General features: G+C 32.7%; 1 long non-coding RNA gene across 1 annotated transcript; it reads left to right on the plus strand.

The window, feature by feature from the left end:
- The first annotated feature begins 3,961 nt into the window (after nt 1-3,961).
- On the plus strand, nt 3,962-10,139 carry LOC146999417 (uncharacterized). Its single transcript, XR_015043076.1, has 2 exons — nt 3,962-7,000; nt 9,999-10,139. It is a non-coding gene; the product is annotated as an uncharacterized LOC146999417 (long non-coding RNA).
- Nucleotides 10,140-19,258: the final 9,119 nt, after the last annotated feature.

The following is a 19,258-nucleotide window of genomic DNA, read 5'->3' on the forward strand; positions in this document are numbered from 1 at the left end:
ATAGTTCTTGTTGGTTTTGGACGAACGCTCGCTTCGGTAGTCCTCTTCATCAGAACTATCGAGTGGTGTCCTATAAAAGGACATTTTTGTTTTTCGGTTTCACAAATCAATGACTTATTTATAGACACAAAAATTTTTGACAACAGCATACGTTTAGAATTCAAACCACGAACTGAGAGGTTTTCCTCCTTTTATGAGATTTTAAAATTGCGTGCGAGAATTTTCTAGTACTTTCTGGAAATCAAAAAGACATATTTATTAAATGTTAAATGCACGCGCTCTTGTATTTTCAATTTTCCGGCTTAGCTTTCTTTTAATATTCGTCACGCGCTGCACTGCGCGGGAAATAAATCATTTAATTTATAATTGAACTAACATTAGCTTTTTTTAAATACCAAATTCGTAACACTATGATAAAGCTTTGCTCAACATTCTGCTATTCTGAACGCTTGCTTGATGGCAGGCTACCAAAGTGTGTCGAAGGTGCTCTTGAGGTCAATTGAGAAGAAGGCTGTGTGGAGCTGTTGTATCCTGTTGAATTCGATGTTGCGGAGTATCTCTTCTAGAGCTTTTAGAGTGGGAGTTTTGGTCGAAAACCATACTGTATTGGACTGATGAAGTTGGTGAGCTACACGTTGTACTAAGAGTTTTTCATACACTTTATCTAAGACTAGAAGTAGGCAGACGGGACGTAGGAGGTAGGCAGAAGTAGGCAGACGGGTCCTGTGGAGCTTTGCATTTTTTAGGGAAGAAAACCAATTGAGCTGTTTTGAAAGCCTTTGGGAAGAGTTGGTGCTTAAACAGCCGTTTAAAAAATGCAGGAAGAACACGGCAAGAGAGCTATATACTATTTCGAGATTATAGTCCAGATCTTCAGGTCCCGGTGCTTTTTTCTTAGGCAACTTGCGGAAAACTTGTCGAATTTTCATGTTAAAGAAGATGCCATATGGTGCCAAGGGAGTAGAGATGTTCTTTCTCTCTGACAGCTTTCTGCATGGGAGTATCATTAGCTGAATCATGCGCTGGAAATATTCAGTTCATAACAATTGTAGCCATGTTGGAGGTATAGCTGGTATATTACGTTATTTGATTTTCCTGTAGGAAGAGTTGATCTTGAATACTTTTACTAGTTGACAGCTTATGTAGGATACCAAACGGACTCGTATTTTCAGTACAGAATTTTCTCCATGTAGAGAGCTCCGATGTACAGTATGGATACAGTAAGGATGTTCTGCTTATAATTAGTCCTTTCTTGTCTGTAAACGGAGAGAATATGGGCCTTTTCGGAATCTTCAGTTGTTTTGGCAATACTTCCCTTCAGGGTTTGGCATTTTGCTCTCTGTTGGCGTAAATTTCTTAACCACCATGGGATCTCTTGGAGCTTTTTCCCCATTCTGCTTGGGAGTGTAATGCCGCAGTACCGTTGAAAATCTTTTATGAGAATCTGTGAGAAAGTTTGAAGCTGCATTAGGTTGGAGCAACTTTGCAGGTGTGATTCTTTAATGGTGAGAGTTTCAGACAGAAGTCTTTTAAGAATACGTAATTTGCCGCCTTTGCTGCGTGTAGTCTGTAGCGCTTTATGATGGTAACTGAAGTAATTGCATTGATGTGAAAGTAGATATATTTATGGTCAGAGCAGCTTTTTGCGCCTAATACCTCCCAGTTTTCAATTAAGGAAATTGCATTGTAAAGGTGAGATATGGCCAGCCTTTGTTATAGGTATTGTCTAAAGTTGGGGGGGCGGTCTATGGCTTTATGAATGTAACGATTGAGACAGACAATGTTGTCTTCGAGATATTGTCTCTTGACATTGATCGAAGTGTATCCCCCTATTCTATTATGCGCATTTAAAGTCGCCTCTTCAGATATGAGGTAAGGAAGGTCTCTTTGCAGATGAGAGTCGAGGGCTTTAATAGTATTGGTAATGGCGTAAGTAGGCGGTGAGTAGATAGATATAAGTAATAATTACCGTAAAGGTATTGGATTCGAGAAGGAGGGTAGTATGATCCCGTTCTGTAGTGATGTTAGTAAGAGACCAATCTGGATTACAGCAGACAATAAAGGCTCGAGGAGCTAGCTCAATGTTTGTACTAGTGGCTTGTATGATTCCCCAGGAGAGAGGAAAGTTGTCTGCTTGTCCATCTTTGCAGTATGGCTGCTAAAGTAACAGATCTGCGTTTTGTTGAATTGCATGTGCAACGGTTTGGCTTGTTGCAATCTTTGCGCTTTGAAGATTTATTTAGATGTAGATAATCGGGCCATTCAGGTAATTACTGATAATGTTTAGGATGTCTTCATGCGAGCAGTTGATTGAGGGAGGAGGGGAAACTGGAGAAGAGGAGTTAGTGGTATAAGGAGTTGCGTCTGATGCGTTCATTGTATTTTAAGTGTGGCATGTTCTGTAGTAGGCTGGGTCGTCACATGGGATTTTGCTGCGTGTTCTTGTATTGAAATCAGCACAGTTGATGCACGTGGGCCATCTTGCGTTACATGCTTTGATATTGTGCCCTTCTGCGCTGAATGCGCAACCCCCATAGCACAAAACATCCTCAGGATGTCCTATTTAAGTCGCAATATCCCGGGACATACTTAGGATGTCCTAAGGATGTTGATTCTCAGATGTCCTGAGGAGATCGTAATTTAACATCCTGAGGATGTCTTATTTAAGTCGCTATCTCCCGGGATATGACAGGATGTCCTGAAGATGTTGATTCTCAGATGTCCTGAGGAGTTCACCAATTTCACATCCTGAGGACATTCATTCTGCATTGTCCGGAGGACTTTTCGTTGTCAAACATTTTGAGGATATTTGTTCTCAAATTTACCAGTTTTAATTTTTTGACATTGCACATCTGAAACTTGCACCTTATTTTATTTTTCATATGTATTTTACTAAGTTGTTTCTAAATGCTGTACATTAAAAATATTGATATGATTGATGATTTATTCTTGTTATTTTATTATTAATTTTAACTGCTAATTTTTCTGACGTTTTTAAAAATTTATTTAGTCATGGAAAAGATTTTTTTCAATGGATTAGCATTTTCTAGAATATTTGCAAAATTCTAAATAACATATATTTTTTTTTATAAAAAATGTGTAAATTACATGTATAATTACTTACAGATTACAAACCCTACTACAAATATAGGTAAAATTAGATATAGATATATTTAATTACGGAAACGAATTTTTTTTTAAAATTTGGGTATAGAGACATTAGGTATTTTTTTGGAAGCAGGAAACATGAAAAATTAGCAACTGCCTTCGCGGGGAATCGAAGGACGGACCTCTGGAATACCGGCCCAGTGTGCAGAACCACTACACCACGAAGACACGCTAGGTGTGGTGGTGGTGTATTTAATTATGGCAAAGCACACTAAGGCTATCTGCCTAAGGGGAGGGATGTCTTCGTGGAGGACTTTCTAAGGGAAACTGGCTCGTATACACGTTACACGTGGGGAAAACCACGAAAACACCCATGCAGCCAGCCCGTTCGCGGGATTCGAACCTCGGATCGCACTACCAGGGTTCAGCGACTTTACCGCTCGGCCGCTGGTGGGCCGAAGACACGCTAGGAAAGCGGGAGAAATACCTATATTACTTCTCTTTTTAAAGGCCGACTTTTTTTTTAACCGCCTTCGCCGTGAATCGAACCACGGACCTCTGAAATACCGGCCCAGCGTGCAGAACTATTACACCACGAAGGCACGCTAGGAAAGCGGGAGAAATACCTCATAAGGAAAAATTTTTTCTTCTAATTACAGGATAGAAAATGTTTTTCAATCGCGCGATCTGTTATTGATATTGAATTACAGTCGTGCGATAATTTCGCAGTAAAGATACATCTCTGATGACTATCCAAGATTCTAGAAACTTTGGTCTTATATAGAGATGGTCGTCTTATAGAAATAATGCTTAATATCAATATTTATTTATAATCTCAGAACTACTGGTCACTTTCAGAAGTGGTCGTTTGAGAGGCGATATTCTATATATTTATTTACTGATACTCTCAGATTCCAAAATTTGTTTATATTCTCAGAAATATTGGACGGAAGGTGGTCGTCCCATACATGCAAAATTTTACATTTCATTAAAAATGAATTCGGCATTATTTAACTATTTCCCTATTAATTAATTAATTAGATAAAGAAAAATTAGGAAATAGTACTGTTTATTACGGAATAATGTAGGAAGTTCTACAGAACTATATTCTTTCGCGTCATTGCACATTGTATCCGGCAAACTACTAGTTCCTCGTATTCTTCCGCAAATCCGTAAACATCTGTCTGATTTGAAACGAAATCCAAAATGGCTGCGCCATGAGGTTAACTTGTATGGATATTTTTTGTTGCATGAAAGGTATGTTCACTTGCAATACTTGTATGTTTACTTTTTTTGCTTTTCGAATTTATGTCATTTTGACAGTTAAATGTTTCACAGCTTTATGAATTGTTACCATTCTGTCGTGAATGACGTATATCTCAATGGCTGGCTGTCTTTTCAAATATCTAATTTGCCCTGCTATCCAAATGTTTATGACTGAATTTTTTTTAGTCTAGTTTATGCATTCAGTTTCAAAATAATATGAGTGATCAGATTGCTTATTATTTTATTGCAGCAATAAATTTATGTTAAATAGTTTGAACAATTGTATAAAAATAAGAGTTTGCATTGTTTTGTCCAAAATATGTATGGTTGAAACATTATCTTAATCTAGTTTGTAATTCAAGTTTTTTTGGGGGTACTGTTCTGTTATTGGGACCAGAATCGGAAATGTATGAACCTGTGTTCGTAAGTATGTGCATAGATGTGTATATGTAGACACACAAACATACAAATATACAAGCATACATAAATACAATTATGAACCCGGTCCCGATAACAGAACAGTACCTTTTTTTTTAATCTTTTTTGAATATTTTATAAAAGGATTAAGCATTTTTCAAACTGCATATCATTTTAAGATTCGACTTGCATGAAGACAAAATATGGTCATTCAATCAAATGCTTATGATTGCTTTTAACATTTTCTCATAAATATTGTTTGCATTTTTATTGTATTTTAGATACTTTAGTTATGTAAAGGGAACATGAGAATATTAGGAAAGCTGAAGAATATGAATAGCTACCATAATACATGTATTTTTTCATCGAGCCCATTGTTTTAGAAACCAATGCACCATTATTATATGCTGGCTTATTTTATAGTTATATGCAGTTTAATTTTATGTTCATGTTACTGTAGTATTGTCATTATAATAAAAGGATTGATAATTTTTGTTGAATCTTGCAAGTTGCCTAACATTCGGAGTTATTACTACCGAATTTTACTGATAGGTTTTTTCGAGTTGATATAATCTGTCTGATAAATAAAATAAACTGGTGTTTAAATTATATGCATTTCTCTTAATGTTTCATTGAAAGTGAGATGGAAATATAAATGCTATCCAGAAAAGTGAATTCTTTTTGCCTGAAATAACAAACTGTACTAAATGATTAATGTTTATATCATTTTAGAAATGTCAATATTAAAGTTTCTCCCCCTTCTCTTCTTTGATTTTGAAATAATTTATAATAAAATAATATATGCATAAGTGTAATTAATGTAAAGTGTCATTCAATAATATAATTTATTTTTACTGATATTTTTATATTTCTTATCTGGGTTTTCTTTTGGTGTTAGAAGGAGGAAGAGACTGTAATGTTTTAATTAAGGAAATAATTAAAACATTACAGTCTTCTAAATAACACAGTTACAGTAATGTTTATTGAAGCAATCAGTACTGTGTGATTGCCAGTGATTGAATAATGTTAAAATGCATTGTTCATAAGAAAATTTGCTTATCTTTGTGTTATAGATTTTATTTTGACACAAGCTGAAATTTGAATTATTGGAAGCACTTTGAAAACCCGAATTATTTCCTGAATCATTAATCAGGCCAATATATAACATACAAATTTTCATACAAAATTATTTCTTTGAGCATATTATAAAGAGCTCATTTAATTTTATTATTTGTATAAATTTTAGACAAAAGTAGCATGTAACAGTTAAAGATTTATTGAAGCCTACTTGTTACTTGTGGTAACAAAGAAGTGTGAAAGATATTGCCACATTAGCGAACATGACGATCATTGATGCTTAGTTTAGTAATTTAATAATATATTGAGAAATGCTGGGAACTTTCAGAAGTGGACATTTCGGAAATAATGGACTTGATAAGAAATTTACATGGTTTTATTATTTATTCTTTAGTTAAGAATGGATTTTAGATGTTCATGTGAAAGAATTCTGTTTAATTATATGTGAAAGAATTGTTAAAGTTTGGCATTTAAAAAAATGAATTAATAATATGCAATTATCTTTTTATTATACATATATTACTATATATTTCTAATGCGCTATGTAAATGTCAGTGCTAAACAATTGAGATACTATTGTCAGGGCAATCTTTTCTTATACATGAAAAATTCTGATACTTTCTTATCATCTGCCCTCACAGCTTCAACTTATGCTAAAACAGCAAGAGTATGCACACGATAACAGCAAACTATGAATATGCATACCACACACATGTATTTACATGCTTTATATTTAATCTTTATTTCTGAATAGTATTCCATTGGATGAAAAATACGTGAATATTGACCCAATGTATAAATTTTTGTGTGTGTGCATCCTAAAATTTCTTGTTTCTTATAAAGTGCTTATTATAATTACTACTAGTGAACAGAGCAGTAGATATGAACCATAAACTAACCATTTTGCCAATTTTCAAAGCTTTGCAGATAGTCAGAAAGCACCAAAATTTGTAATAATGTTAAGTTTAAATTATGTTCTATACTTTTGTGTTAATTTTTCTATTCTATTAGTTCTATTACTGTGTTATCAAACTTTCTGCAGGAATTTCAACTGGTTAAGATGTTATTACCATGTGGAGAAGAATTTGGTTTTCAAGCTAGAAAAAATTGCAGCTGAAGGATTTTGTAGAAGGTCAGTCAAACTGGTTTTATTTAGTTAATTATAATTTAATTTTGGGTGAAGAACTCTCAAATTTATTTATCATAAGTGTCTAAAGGTCTTCTAAATTAAATTCTGCTTGTTTTTGAAATTTTTCATGACATTCATTCTTTGATTATTATTATTATTATTTTTAATTTACTAACTTATATCCAGGCACATAATGTTGCATTTAATGCCATACCTTAAATATTGTAAAATATTAAAATAATACATTTCACTTAAAAATGTGGTTGTGACAGTAAATTTTCTGTTACATTTAATCATATCTATAAACATTGGTATACATCACTTTTCAATAATCTGTATATTATTTTGTGCATTTCTTTTACATCCAAGATCTGGCATATGACTTGATTTTCAAACTGATAACATGGTGTAATAATGTAATCTAATGGTTAAAGTTTACTATGGAACGAGCCGAATTTAATAAATTATTCTTTGATAGAAATTTATTCATGTGTTCAGTGTGTCTCATCTCTTTAAATTGCTAAAGTAAATTTTATGTACTTGCGTTTAGGAATTTTGATTGTATCAGAGTAATTTTTTTTCAGTTATTATAACATGCAAGGGAAAAAATTCATTCATAGCTCTCTGTATTTAAAATTAGTTAATTAAAGTCCTTAATAAAGAGGGACGTTTCGTTGTTTTTAATGTCGATAGAGTTTAATTCAAAAATATGCCACATTAAGGGTTACTTTTTAATCTAATTTAAAATTTTCATTACTTTAACATGTCCAATAATTGTTATTTTAATTCCGATATTGTAATAGTATCAAAATTCCTTACTTTTTGATAGGTAATCCAAATGTAAAACAAGAAAAGAAAAAATTAAAATCTAGAAGTATATTTATTTCATACCTCTAACAAATAAAAACAACACAAACACTTTTTACTGTCTATCTGCATAGTGTGGCATGTTCCGTAAGACTGAGATTTGTATGGTCAAATCCATGTTTCAGTTAAAGGAAAATGCATGCACAGTCTTCTGATTTTCCCTTCGATTAAGAATTCTGTATATACTAGCATAAGAAATATATTAGTTAATGCATTGTTATACATCAATATTTATAGACAATTATTGTGGCTATGTTTATTATAATTTTGTTCACTGTAATGGATGGAGTGCCTAAACCATCATACTGTGTAAACAAAACTCAAATCTTCATCTCTGCATACTGCTCCACTAGTGTTTAAACCACTGAAATGGTGATTATGGTAGAACATCTTTGGTAAAAATTTACTCTACTGTAACCCTTGGCGAATCATTTCTTTATATCAAGATCGTCACCTGAGAGGATCAGCACCAATTTCAAGGTGGCCGCTACACAAAACCAAAATAAGAAGTCAAAGACATACACAAACTCTGTGTCCATGTACACATCGACCTATTAAAACAGAGAACTGCACAAACTGGGCATTGTGCACTGCCTTAACTTTGTCCATGTACACATTGATCTATTTTCACTTTAAGAAAATCAGAAAGTTAAAAATATCATAGTTACCAGAAAAAATTCGCCACTGTCTTAACACACAGACAACCAAAAATACACAGAGAGGAATAAGTTACCAAAAATACATATTTCCTAACATAAAAACATTAAACAACAAATCTTCTAACAAAAATTAACACACAGAGACAAAAAAATAAATGAAACGTCATTTTTTTAACATACCTTTTTTTTCACATGCATATGTTTAGGCTTCCCACCACCATCCTCCAGGTAAGCAATTCAATTAAATTTTTCGTCTCTTAGTCACCTCAGACATACTCAAACGATGGTACCCACACCAAAATAATAAATAGCATGTTCAAAATACAAGACCATACCACTTCCGTGCAACCAAACACAGCAATTGAAAAGAATGGTAAGAACCAAAAACCTGGGACCGTACAAAAGGTTTACTATTAAAAAAAGTAGCCCAAAACTAAATTTATCACAGCACATTGGCAATATTTGCAGAAATAACTCCTTTTTATTGACAAAAAAAGAGTTTTTTTTTTTTCCCCCAAAGGCTACTTTCACCAACATTATCAACATTAGGGTTACCGAAAAACTTATTTGACGCAATGGGCTTCCACATTTCACAAACAACCAATACCACTTTGTGATTTTTTTTTCAGACAGAAACCAAGGTGTACCATACAGTAAAGATTAGCCACATCTTCATTTACTACTGTTACAAGTACTTCTTTGGTAAATTTCTGCGGTTAAATTCAAAAGTTTAAAATTGCATTAACATGATCAGATTCAGAGTCATAGCTAGGGTTTTCAGCGCTCAGGGACAACTGAAGATTTCGCACCCCCTACTGCTTGCCAAGGATGGAAAATATTTAATTCTAAAATGTTCTAACCTCAGTTTGGCGCCCCTTGGATTCTGCACCCGGGGACAGATGCCCCCCTCTAGCTACGCCCCTGATCAGATTTTATTTTCTGCACGTAGCTAACAACAATTACTTATGTGTTGTCAGATAAATGTTACCAGATGCAGTTAATTATTTTTTACTTGCCAATCTCATGAGACAAGTTTTTTTTGCTCCTGCAATACTTTACTTTGTGTTGCAAAATAAATTCATTCTCACTCTTTTTGGACTTGCCTACACATTAAATTTAAAATAGTTTTATGAATAGGTAAGATGTGATTATCATAATTTTGTTTCTCTCTTTATCTTGGCAACTTTATATGTTGATTCAGTATCCAGGTTACCTACCAGTGGCTGATTGATAAAACTGCTCATATGTTCAGCTGGTGGTTTGAGTTTATTTTCTGACATAAAAAATTTTAAAAGGCATCCCCCATGTTTATTTTACTATAATCGAAAAATCAAATAATTGCTACTCTGTTTATAGGTACTAAATGTTAAAATATTTTAAATGCTTCCTTTAATTTGCATTCTAATAGTCATTTGTTTAAATTTAATTATGAATTATATTCACATATAGTAATTGTGAGTGATTTTTTATTTTAGGTGCTGTGAAAGGCAATGACAGAGATCCAATTTATCAAGAGTTCTTATATACATAAGAATACATGGATATAAGATTGTTTTTCATGAATTCAAATAAAATGTGATAAATTGGATTAATAAAAATATTTTGAATTTTGAAAAGTGTTTTTCCTCTGTTAATCATAATATAGTGCCATAAATTTCTGAATGTGTTTATTTTTCATCCAAATAAATAGCTTTACAAAAATTTGTCATATTAATAGATATTGCATAATTTAACATTATTATAAATATTTATTACAGCAGATTTAGCTGAACTACTTTTTTAGTCTCTTCACAGATGAAGTCACAAAGGTAAGTGGTTAGATATTTTTCTGTATTCCCCATTAAGTAATTTTATCTGGTAAATTACTATTACTTATATACTAAAGGTGAAAGAATAAGCTTTCCTTGAAAATACAAAAATTTGCAGGTATATCAAAAAATTGGTATATGTAAAAAAGTTCTTAAATTGCCACATATGCGAAACTGAAAATGTTATATATGAAATAGTTCAGAAATATAAATATTTTCACTATTTTTTAAATATAATTCACTGCATTTGTTATATATAATCACAGTTTAAGGTAGCAGTGCTTTTCTCGCTGTGATTTCTCATGTATTTTGATTCATAAATACACGTACATAAATCCACGTATTTTGATTTCTCTTTTGAGACCGAATAAAAAATGATCTAAACATTCTCGTTGACATTGAGAGTTGAATAGAAGCTCACCTCAAAATAAAATGAATTAATAAATTTATGGAAAATTTTACATTGCATATATTGAGCAGAAAGAGTAAATTGAATATACTTAATGGAATTAATAATTGGTAGAGTTGATAGCAGAATAAAATGCCTTAATTGCATGGTAAACAGTAGAGCATGGTAAGTTTTTCTGTGTTGCGTAAAATGCAGATTTAAATTTTTGATATTGATTGTCATATAAATGGCAATTATTGTTTTATTTTGCTCTGAAATGAATGGTTAGTAATAAAATTCTGGATGAGACAACCTTTAACATACGCTAGAATTTACAAACTTTAATTTGGTGCTGATTTCAACGAGTAAATTTCATTTTACTGAATTTTGCGTAAAATAATACCAATGAACCATTGCAAATCATTATCAGAACTTTTTTTTTTTTTTTTTAATCTAAAAGGGCTATTAGTTTTGAAATGTGACTTCATATCGTCAGTCGTAAACTTGTTTCGCTTTTCATTCAAGTCTTGCCATTTGGCAAAATTTAACATATTTACCTTTAAAATCTAATATATTATTGACTAACAAGCCAAGCTATTTAAAAGCATTACACACAGTTCTTAACAATGCTTTTTTTAATTTTTAATCTGATTGATTTAAAATGCATCTAATTCATGATATATCTAATTGAAAACATTTTAATATTTCTACATAATAACATGATATATTTCTTCATTTTTCAAATATATAGAAGATATATAACTTTCTGGTGTCAGTATCTTATAAAATGTTTTTCTATTTCCACTGCCCCATCTGTATTGATAATCTATGCATTCATAAACTTTTAGCCTTTTTGAGTGACTGCTAAAATCTGAGGCCTTTCAGATTTTTTTTAATTGTGTGAGCAGAAAGATAGAATTTTAGAAGAGCTTCTTGAGTTACCTTTTGAATGATATAAAGAATTGTTAACATAATATCAAATTTTTACAACTAAATATTAAATATATAAAAAAGCCTGCAGCATTCTCATGTTACGAAAACATATTTATTTATTCTGAGGCTAGGAATTGATTTAGTTTTAAAAATACAATTTATTCCTTTTAACAATTTCCCAACAGTGTCATCAAAACACTATAAATTCCTTACATGTTTTAAAGAAAGATGATTCATTTATGTAAAGATGATTAAATGGGTAATTTTATTATTCGATTTTTAATACAAATTAACTGAAATTAGAAACTGATTTTGTAAAATAATTTAATTATGAATAATTCAATTTGGGGGCTACTGGATGTTTAAAAATGATCAAAAGATTTTTAATATCTTAAAAATAAAAGCAAAATTTTCAGTTTTAATATTTTGTATTAATAATTCATTTTAATTTCCTTGCTCAGTTTTAATATATTCACAAATTCAGATTTAAAAACAAAATAAGTTGTATAAATATTTTCAACATTTCTGATTTTTCCATAGTAACCATAGTAGAACGATTTGAGACTATCTGTGTAAAAAAAAGTAGGTTTTAGATCATCACACCTTCACATACTTTCACTTGAATTTATTCACTGTATATATACTGGGATGTGACACTAAGCAGTTGAGAGTATGTATTTAAGAGGTTAAAGGGATATTGTAACTAGTGTTTCAAATCCTGATAACATCCCATACGCTGTCGGTGGGACGTAGATAGGATGTCCTAAGGATATACTGGGATGTGACATTAAGCGATCAGGAGGAAATTGGGATATTACGGGATGTCCTGAGGATGTAGTAAGTAGGACTTTAAATCCCAATAACATCCCATAGGCTGTTGATGGGACATAGATAGGATGTTTTTAGGATATAATGGGATGTGCTGAGGATATCCCGGGATGTGACATTAAGCACTCGGGAGGAGGTGTTTAGGAGGTTCGCGGGATGTCCTGAGGATGTGCGCATATCCCGCGAACAATATCCTTGGGATATCCCAAGGATGTTTTTGTGCTATGTGGGAATATACTTTGTTTTTGCAGTGTTGTTATGTGTGGCTAAATTCCTGACATCCATAGCAACGTTTGGTGTTAAAGGTGCTTGGTAATTCCACGTGCCGATGTAGAGACGTGGTGACTGCAGTATGCTTTGGAAGGCTGTTGGTTTGTTCTCCACAATCCATTTGACATTGCTGCCGCGATGTTTTAGCCGATATAAAACCTTTATTGAGTTCTTGCTGATGCTGTGCTCTGATTCTAGAGCACGTTCGAGGCCTTGTTGTTGAAGTGCTAGTAAGACGTCGTGAATTGCTATTCTTAGGAGCCAGACTGTTGGAGTTTTGGTGTTCACTAGAGACTTTCCGTTTTCGCTATTAGAGTGTTGACTAGCTTGGTTATGTCTTCTTTAGTATGACACTCAACTGCTATGCCACCTTTCTGGGTATGACGCACAGCTTGAACTTTGATTCCTATGTCTAATAATAAGCGGGAATTCCTCAGCAAGTTTTTCTTTAAGCCTATTGCTCTTGGTTTCTGTTTACGGGAGGATGAGAAGCGTTAAGGCTTGTTTTCTTGAGACTGTCACTGCTTGAGAATAGGTCTTTATGCTTTGAAACCGCGTGAATAGCGTAGCCGTAATGCTAGGTGCGTCGGTTTTTGTAGGCACTTTCTGAACCTGACTGATGTTGCCTGTCTTTGCGGCTGTTACAAGTCTTGCCAGTTTTTGTTTCAGGTCCACTAAAACGTCGCTAAGGAGGAAGGATCTGTTGCAACGCTTCCTGTGGTCACCTTGGAGACAGGCTTCATGGAGTTCCTCAATAAACGCGGAGTGTTCTGTTACCGAATTTGATGATGCTGTGGAGGTTGAAGCATCTTGTGATAGGCAGAGTGGTTTTGGTAGAGACCAGTTTCGAAAATATAATTATTCATTGAGCTACTTACAGGGCGTTTAAAATTCCGAGTGATTTAGCTTCGCAGTGATTTCATTGGAGATTACAGTGAGTCGAATATCAAGAGAAAACTTATTGATGTTAATGCTTATTAATGTTGACACAATCAAGACTGTAGGATGTTACGATGCATAATGATGACTATATATCTTGACTGTCACCATTACTCACTGGTGACACTAGTAACACTTATGCTGAATACTTTTTTAATGTATCACTGAATGCGAACCCAAATGATTCACTGATGACTATTAATTCATTGAAACTGATATTTCACTGACAAATTAATAAATAAATTAACACTACTAATGCTTACACGGAACATTAATATAACACAGAATTTGAACACAAATAATGCACTGTTGAAGGAGGATAACTAGTTTCACTTCAGAATTGGAACACAAAAAATTTGCTGTTGAAAGACTGCTGGTGATAACAGGAATTTTGCTGGCAATATTTCACTGATGATACCTTAAACTGCCTAACGCGAAAATCGCTTAAACTGGACTGTATTAATACACTGAACTGATGACTGACACTGATATTTCGCTGACGACACAAAAAATCACTTAAAACTTTTACGGAACATTAATATTACACAGAATTGGAACACAAAAAATTCGCTGTTGAAAGACTGCTGCTGATAACAGGAATTTTGCTGGCAATATTTCACTGATGATACCTTAAACTGCCTAAGGTGAATATTTCTTAAACTGGCTTCTATAAATACGTTGAACTTGATCACTGACACTGATTATACTTATATTACTTTATAATGTTACTTTATAATTTAACCAGTCTATTTTGGACTGGTAGTATTACTAAATCTTTTTCGCTATTCTTTCGATAACTGATCTAGTTTCAGGTTCTCACACAAGAAATTCATTATACTCGAATTTTGCAAATTTCTGTGAAGGCATCAAAATTGTGCAAGTTTGACGATTTGCATAAGTCTGTATTTTTTTCTTATATTCTTGGCAAGCATTCGGTCTACCATTGGAACTCTTCCTCTTTATTAGTCCGGTGTTTAAAATTAAGGTTACGAATACAAAGCATGGTATATCTCAAAAACTGTTCATTTATAGTAATGAAATTTTATTTGCAGATGTTCTTTATTATAAGAAAACCAATTGCAGCATAGCAAAATAAACAGGAGGTAAATGTTTTGCGATATGCAAATGAAAACAAAATTGGCAAAACACGAAACCTTATAGTTCTATAATAGTCCAGCCAAAGAGGAATATCATCACTTCGTAGTTTTACATGCCTCCCAACGCACCTCCATACTGAGAATGAGATGAACACAACTTGTGGAAACAAATCTCATTCTTTTTGTAACCGATTATTTAAATGCCTGGAGCGTGCTAACATCACACCACGACTCACCTAGAGCATGCCAAACTTGCTATATAGGCTTTAGGTCCAGCGACTTTGCCTTCCACCTTAATATGGTGAATATACTGTTCTTTAAGAAAATAATTAGCTGGTTGTGCTTTATTGCTTAGTGTATATTGTTTGTATCTTCTCCAATAACGTCTCGCAAACGCCTCACATAAACTTGAATAAATTAATAACGCTGCACGTTCACATCAGTATCCGCATCGAAAACATGCATTAATTTGCATCCATCTAATATAATACTTTACCACACAAGATTTCTATTATGTTGGAGGATTATAGTGGACCCTTACTCAATCGAGATAAAGACCAGTCAAGAATAAACAGATCTGTCGAGATAAAGACCCATCATTTGTATTGGATGACTCCCCACTAAAGGGAATATGGTTCAGTTTTGCAGTGTCTAAAAATTGCGTGCCTAGCTACACAAAAGACAGACTGTCTTCTGCGATAGGTTGAGAGGAAACATGGTGGTCTGACGTAAAGAGCTTGCTTTGCTTTATGTCTGTATACAATTGCATGGAATTTGTTAAGGACACAGCAACCAGATCAACAGAAAGCTGTTATCATTCTTTTGGTGTGGTACATTTAATGCCACTTATTTTCCTTCACGGGCATTGTGACTCTTCTATAGCCTTGGCCTGATCGAGCGGTGTAATTACTCATAATTTCGAATTAGCTCTATGCCCTAAATACTAACATTCAAGACTATTTTACTACATCTGCCGAATCAAGACTATCTTACTACATCTGCTTGAGACTGCCGTGTTTTGAGCTTGCCGATGGCTCAGTAACGTTTGCGAGAATTAATTTAAATGAAACCAGTCGCACTTCAGATTTTTCTTGCAAGATTTCTTGTGCATTTCTTTACACAGTTCTATTAAAGAATTTCGTAGATTAAGAAACCGGTTATTTTTACGTCTTTTCCTTAATGCACTATCATAACCTTTTAACAAACTTTATGTGCTTACACTACATTTACCATTCCCAAATCGTAAATAATATAAGTTTTTAAAATGGTAATGTTAGCAATTCTGAATTATTGCGAAACATGCGCTAACCTTCTTACTCTAACTTAAGATAGCTTAATATTTGTACCTCAAATATTAAGCTATCTTAAGGATATAAATTCTTTTGATGTGGATCGCTAGACTTGGCAATTTTAGGAGCAGTTTGTGTGCAAGAATTTTGTTTCGGTATATTGTGAATTTCGTGACAATTTTTTAAAAATCATAACATTAAAAAGTAATTATAATATACTGAAATTATATTTTTTAAAAAGAATATTAATTTTTTTCCCTTCCCCCTTCTTGTTTTGAAATGTAATTTATATTTTATTGCATAATCTTTTGAAGTTATTGATAGCTACTCTGACTAGTTATAAATTTATTAACTAACCTTTCAATTTGGCAATTTTCTGAATATTTTGTTTTTGAAATTTAAACCAGATAATAAATGCTATAAAGAGTATAAATACTATAATGCTTTTGATAAATGTTGTTCAAACAACTACATTTATCAAAAGAAAAAAAGGCTACTATAAGTATGTTAAAATTCATTTGATTTATCCAGTTTTTGACCTTTTATTATTAATAGCTTTCCTTCTACAGTCGTTTCAAAATATTCCGATATGTGTCACTTTTCTTTTCAAAATTTATTCGTGCCTTTTTCGGGCATTTTTTTCAAAAAAAGTTTGGTGTTTATTATTATTTTTTTCTTTAAAAACGTTGGATGTTGTCAAGTACGCTAAATAAAATATAAACCTATTGTGTAATAACTTTATTACCTTAACTAGAGGGACCAGAATACAAATTGCGTAACTCCATTTGCTTTACAGTTAATTCCAAATGAAATTGTTTGCATGTAGATTAGAAAAAGGTGACTAATCCATAAATCCATTCCATAATTTCCCCGTAAGGTCCTATCTTAGACCTGTACTTCCAATTACCAAGTTTTTCAAAAGAAAACATATAATTTTATGAGAGCTTCTTCAGTACTGGAAGTGAGAATTCATCAACTAAACAAAATTTACCTTCTTATGTAGTTCGCATTGAGCAAAAATTGTAATTATTAGCATATTTATTTTGCTTTGTTTAGTTAAATGCAAAACATTCACACACAAAATTCGCAATAACATTTTTTCGGGAACTATGAGTTTAATAACTGGTGTTTTATCCAGTACTGAAACTATAATTACTAAAAAGAGCAATTTCTGTTTTCCAGTTGTTTCCTTTTTTGAGTAACATTTCATTTTGGTATAAAATGTGACGTATTTCTAATATCTCTACGTAATTTTAGTGTGTATGGGTCATTTGATATTTGACTAACTAGACTAACATTTTATATTTGATTATATTTGACTAACTAGTAATATTTTGCTAACTAGAATTTTTTGCTCTCAAGGACTTATAAAGACCTGATTTTATGTTTACAGAACCTTCGAGCCTACAATTTTAGCATTGTTTTCCTGATATTCCCTACCTTTTTTTGAGAAACTTTGTAAACGGAAGTGTATATTTAGATTCAATATTTAGGAATGTAAATATTTCCTCTTTTTTTTTTTCAAGCACCTTGTACGTGTAATAAGCTTAAAACTTTCGTAAATAAGTTATCTTCAAACTTCGTGGGTTGACTGATTGTTGACTGAAATTTTGATGAAATATGTTTCAGGTTTCTAAAAAAAATAAAGATCTTTTGTACCGCACTGTGTCAAAGATCCTAAGTGTAACTGTTTATATTTTATTTCATATCAATACAATTTTTTCACAATTTGCTATGGGAAGTCTACTTCTCCATTTTGTAGTTGAAAATGGAACCAATGGAAATAGACTTTGTATATAATATACACTTTGGCTGAGTATTACTCTCTCCTTTCAGTCATTTTATCTGTAACAAGTTTTGTAAATCATGGTTTTACATCGAATCATGGTTTTTTTAACCATGATTCGATGGTGAACAAATTTCATTCATGATTCGTGAACAAATTTCATTCATTCAAAAACATGATTCGATTCGATGGTGAATCGAATCATGGTTTTTTTAACCATGATTCGATGATTATGACTTCTGGAGTCCCTCATTATTTAGACTATTAATGCTCTCTTTATAACTGTTACACTCAAATGTTGCCAACTTCATATCGTGCAATTTCTTTTCTAAAAGACCTATATTGTTGACATATCGATCTTTCAATTTGTCAGTGTCTCGTAGAACTATTTTTAGTTTTTCAATTTCTTTATCTTTCTGGGACAGCAGAGATACCAAATGTATGCATGTTCCAGCCTTCTCATTTAAAGCTTCCTCAATTAGCTTAGTCTTTCTCTCAGCATCAGTCAGAGAATTTTGTAACTTCATGTTATCTTTCTTCAGTTGTTCCAAATGCAATTCATGAGCACGATATTGAGATGTAAGTTCTTTCAATCTTCGCTTTAAATTTCCATTTTCTGCTGTAAATTTTTTGAGAAGTGTGGCATTCGAATTACATTTACTATTTTCGGAATAGTCCGTGTCTTGTTCGTGTTTCAGTTCAATTATTCTACTTTCAACCGACTTCTGCTTAACTGCAACCAAAAGCTCTTCGACGTATTTATCTTTATTGGCCAATTCCTCTTCCAGTTCAAATATTTGTAATTTATTGCTTTCAATCTCAGCTATGAGCTTTTCTTTTTCTTTTTCCTCCATCTTATGAATAGACTGCAATTCTTCAAAACGCTTAAGCTCAGCAATATTTTGTTGAATAACTTCATCTTTAGCAATTATCAAGGATTTGAACTCGTTAATTGATTCCTTATAGTACTCGTTATCCTTCTTTAAAATTTCTGATTCTAACGCGTTCTCCTCCAGCAATTTCTTATACTTTATTAATTCATCTTCCAGTATTCGTTTTTCTGATTTCCACTCTTCTTGTATTTTTTCAATACTGGAATCATTTCTAAAACTAATTTTTGTTTGAGTGCTTTTCTCTTGTCCTGGGTTTTTGCTTCCTTTCCTTGGTATCTCATCGTTCGAGTGAAGTCGTTCTTTCGCACTTTTCAATTCTAGTCTTTTCCAAGCTTTTTCCAACTCATTCTTCAGTGTGTCTATGATATTTTTGTCTTCTTCTGAGAGCCTTATAGCAGCCTTGACCTTTGATTCATTTTCCATTAGCTGCGATTGCAATAAGCTGCACTTCTTTGACCATTTTCTTTCTCTTTCACATACTTGCGCTATATACTTCTGGACTTC

This window comes from Stegodyphus dumicola, chromosome 1, assembly GCF_044657685.1.
Source record: "Stegodyphus dumicola isolate Sdum_Otavi_A_Nest chromosome 1, ASM4465768v1".
Taxonomy (NCBI): domain Eukaryota; kingdom Metazoa; phylum Arthropoda; class Arachnida; order Araneae; family Eresidae; genus Stegodyphus; species Stegodyphus dumicola.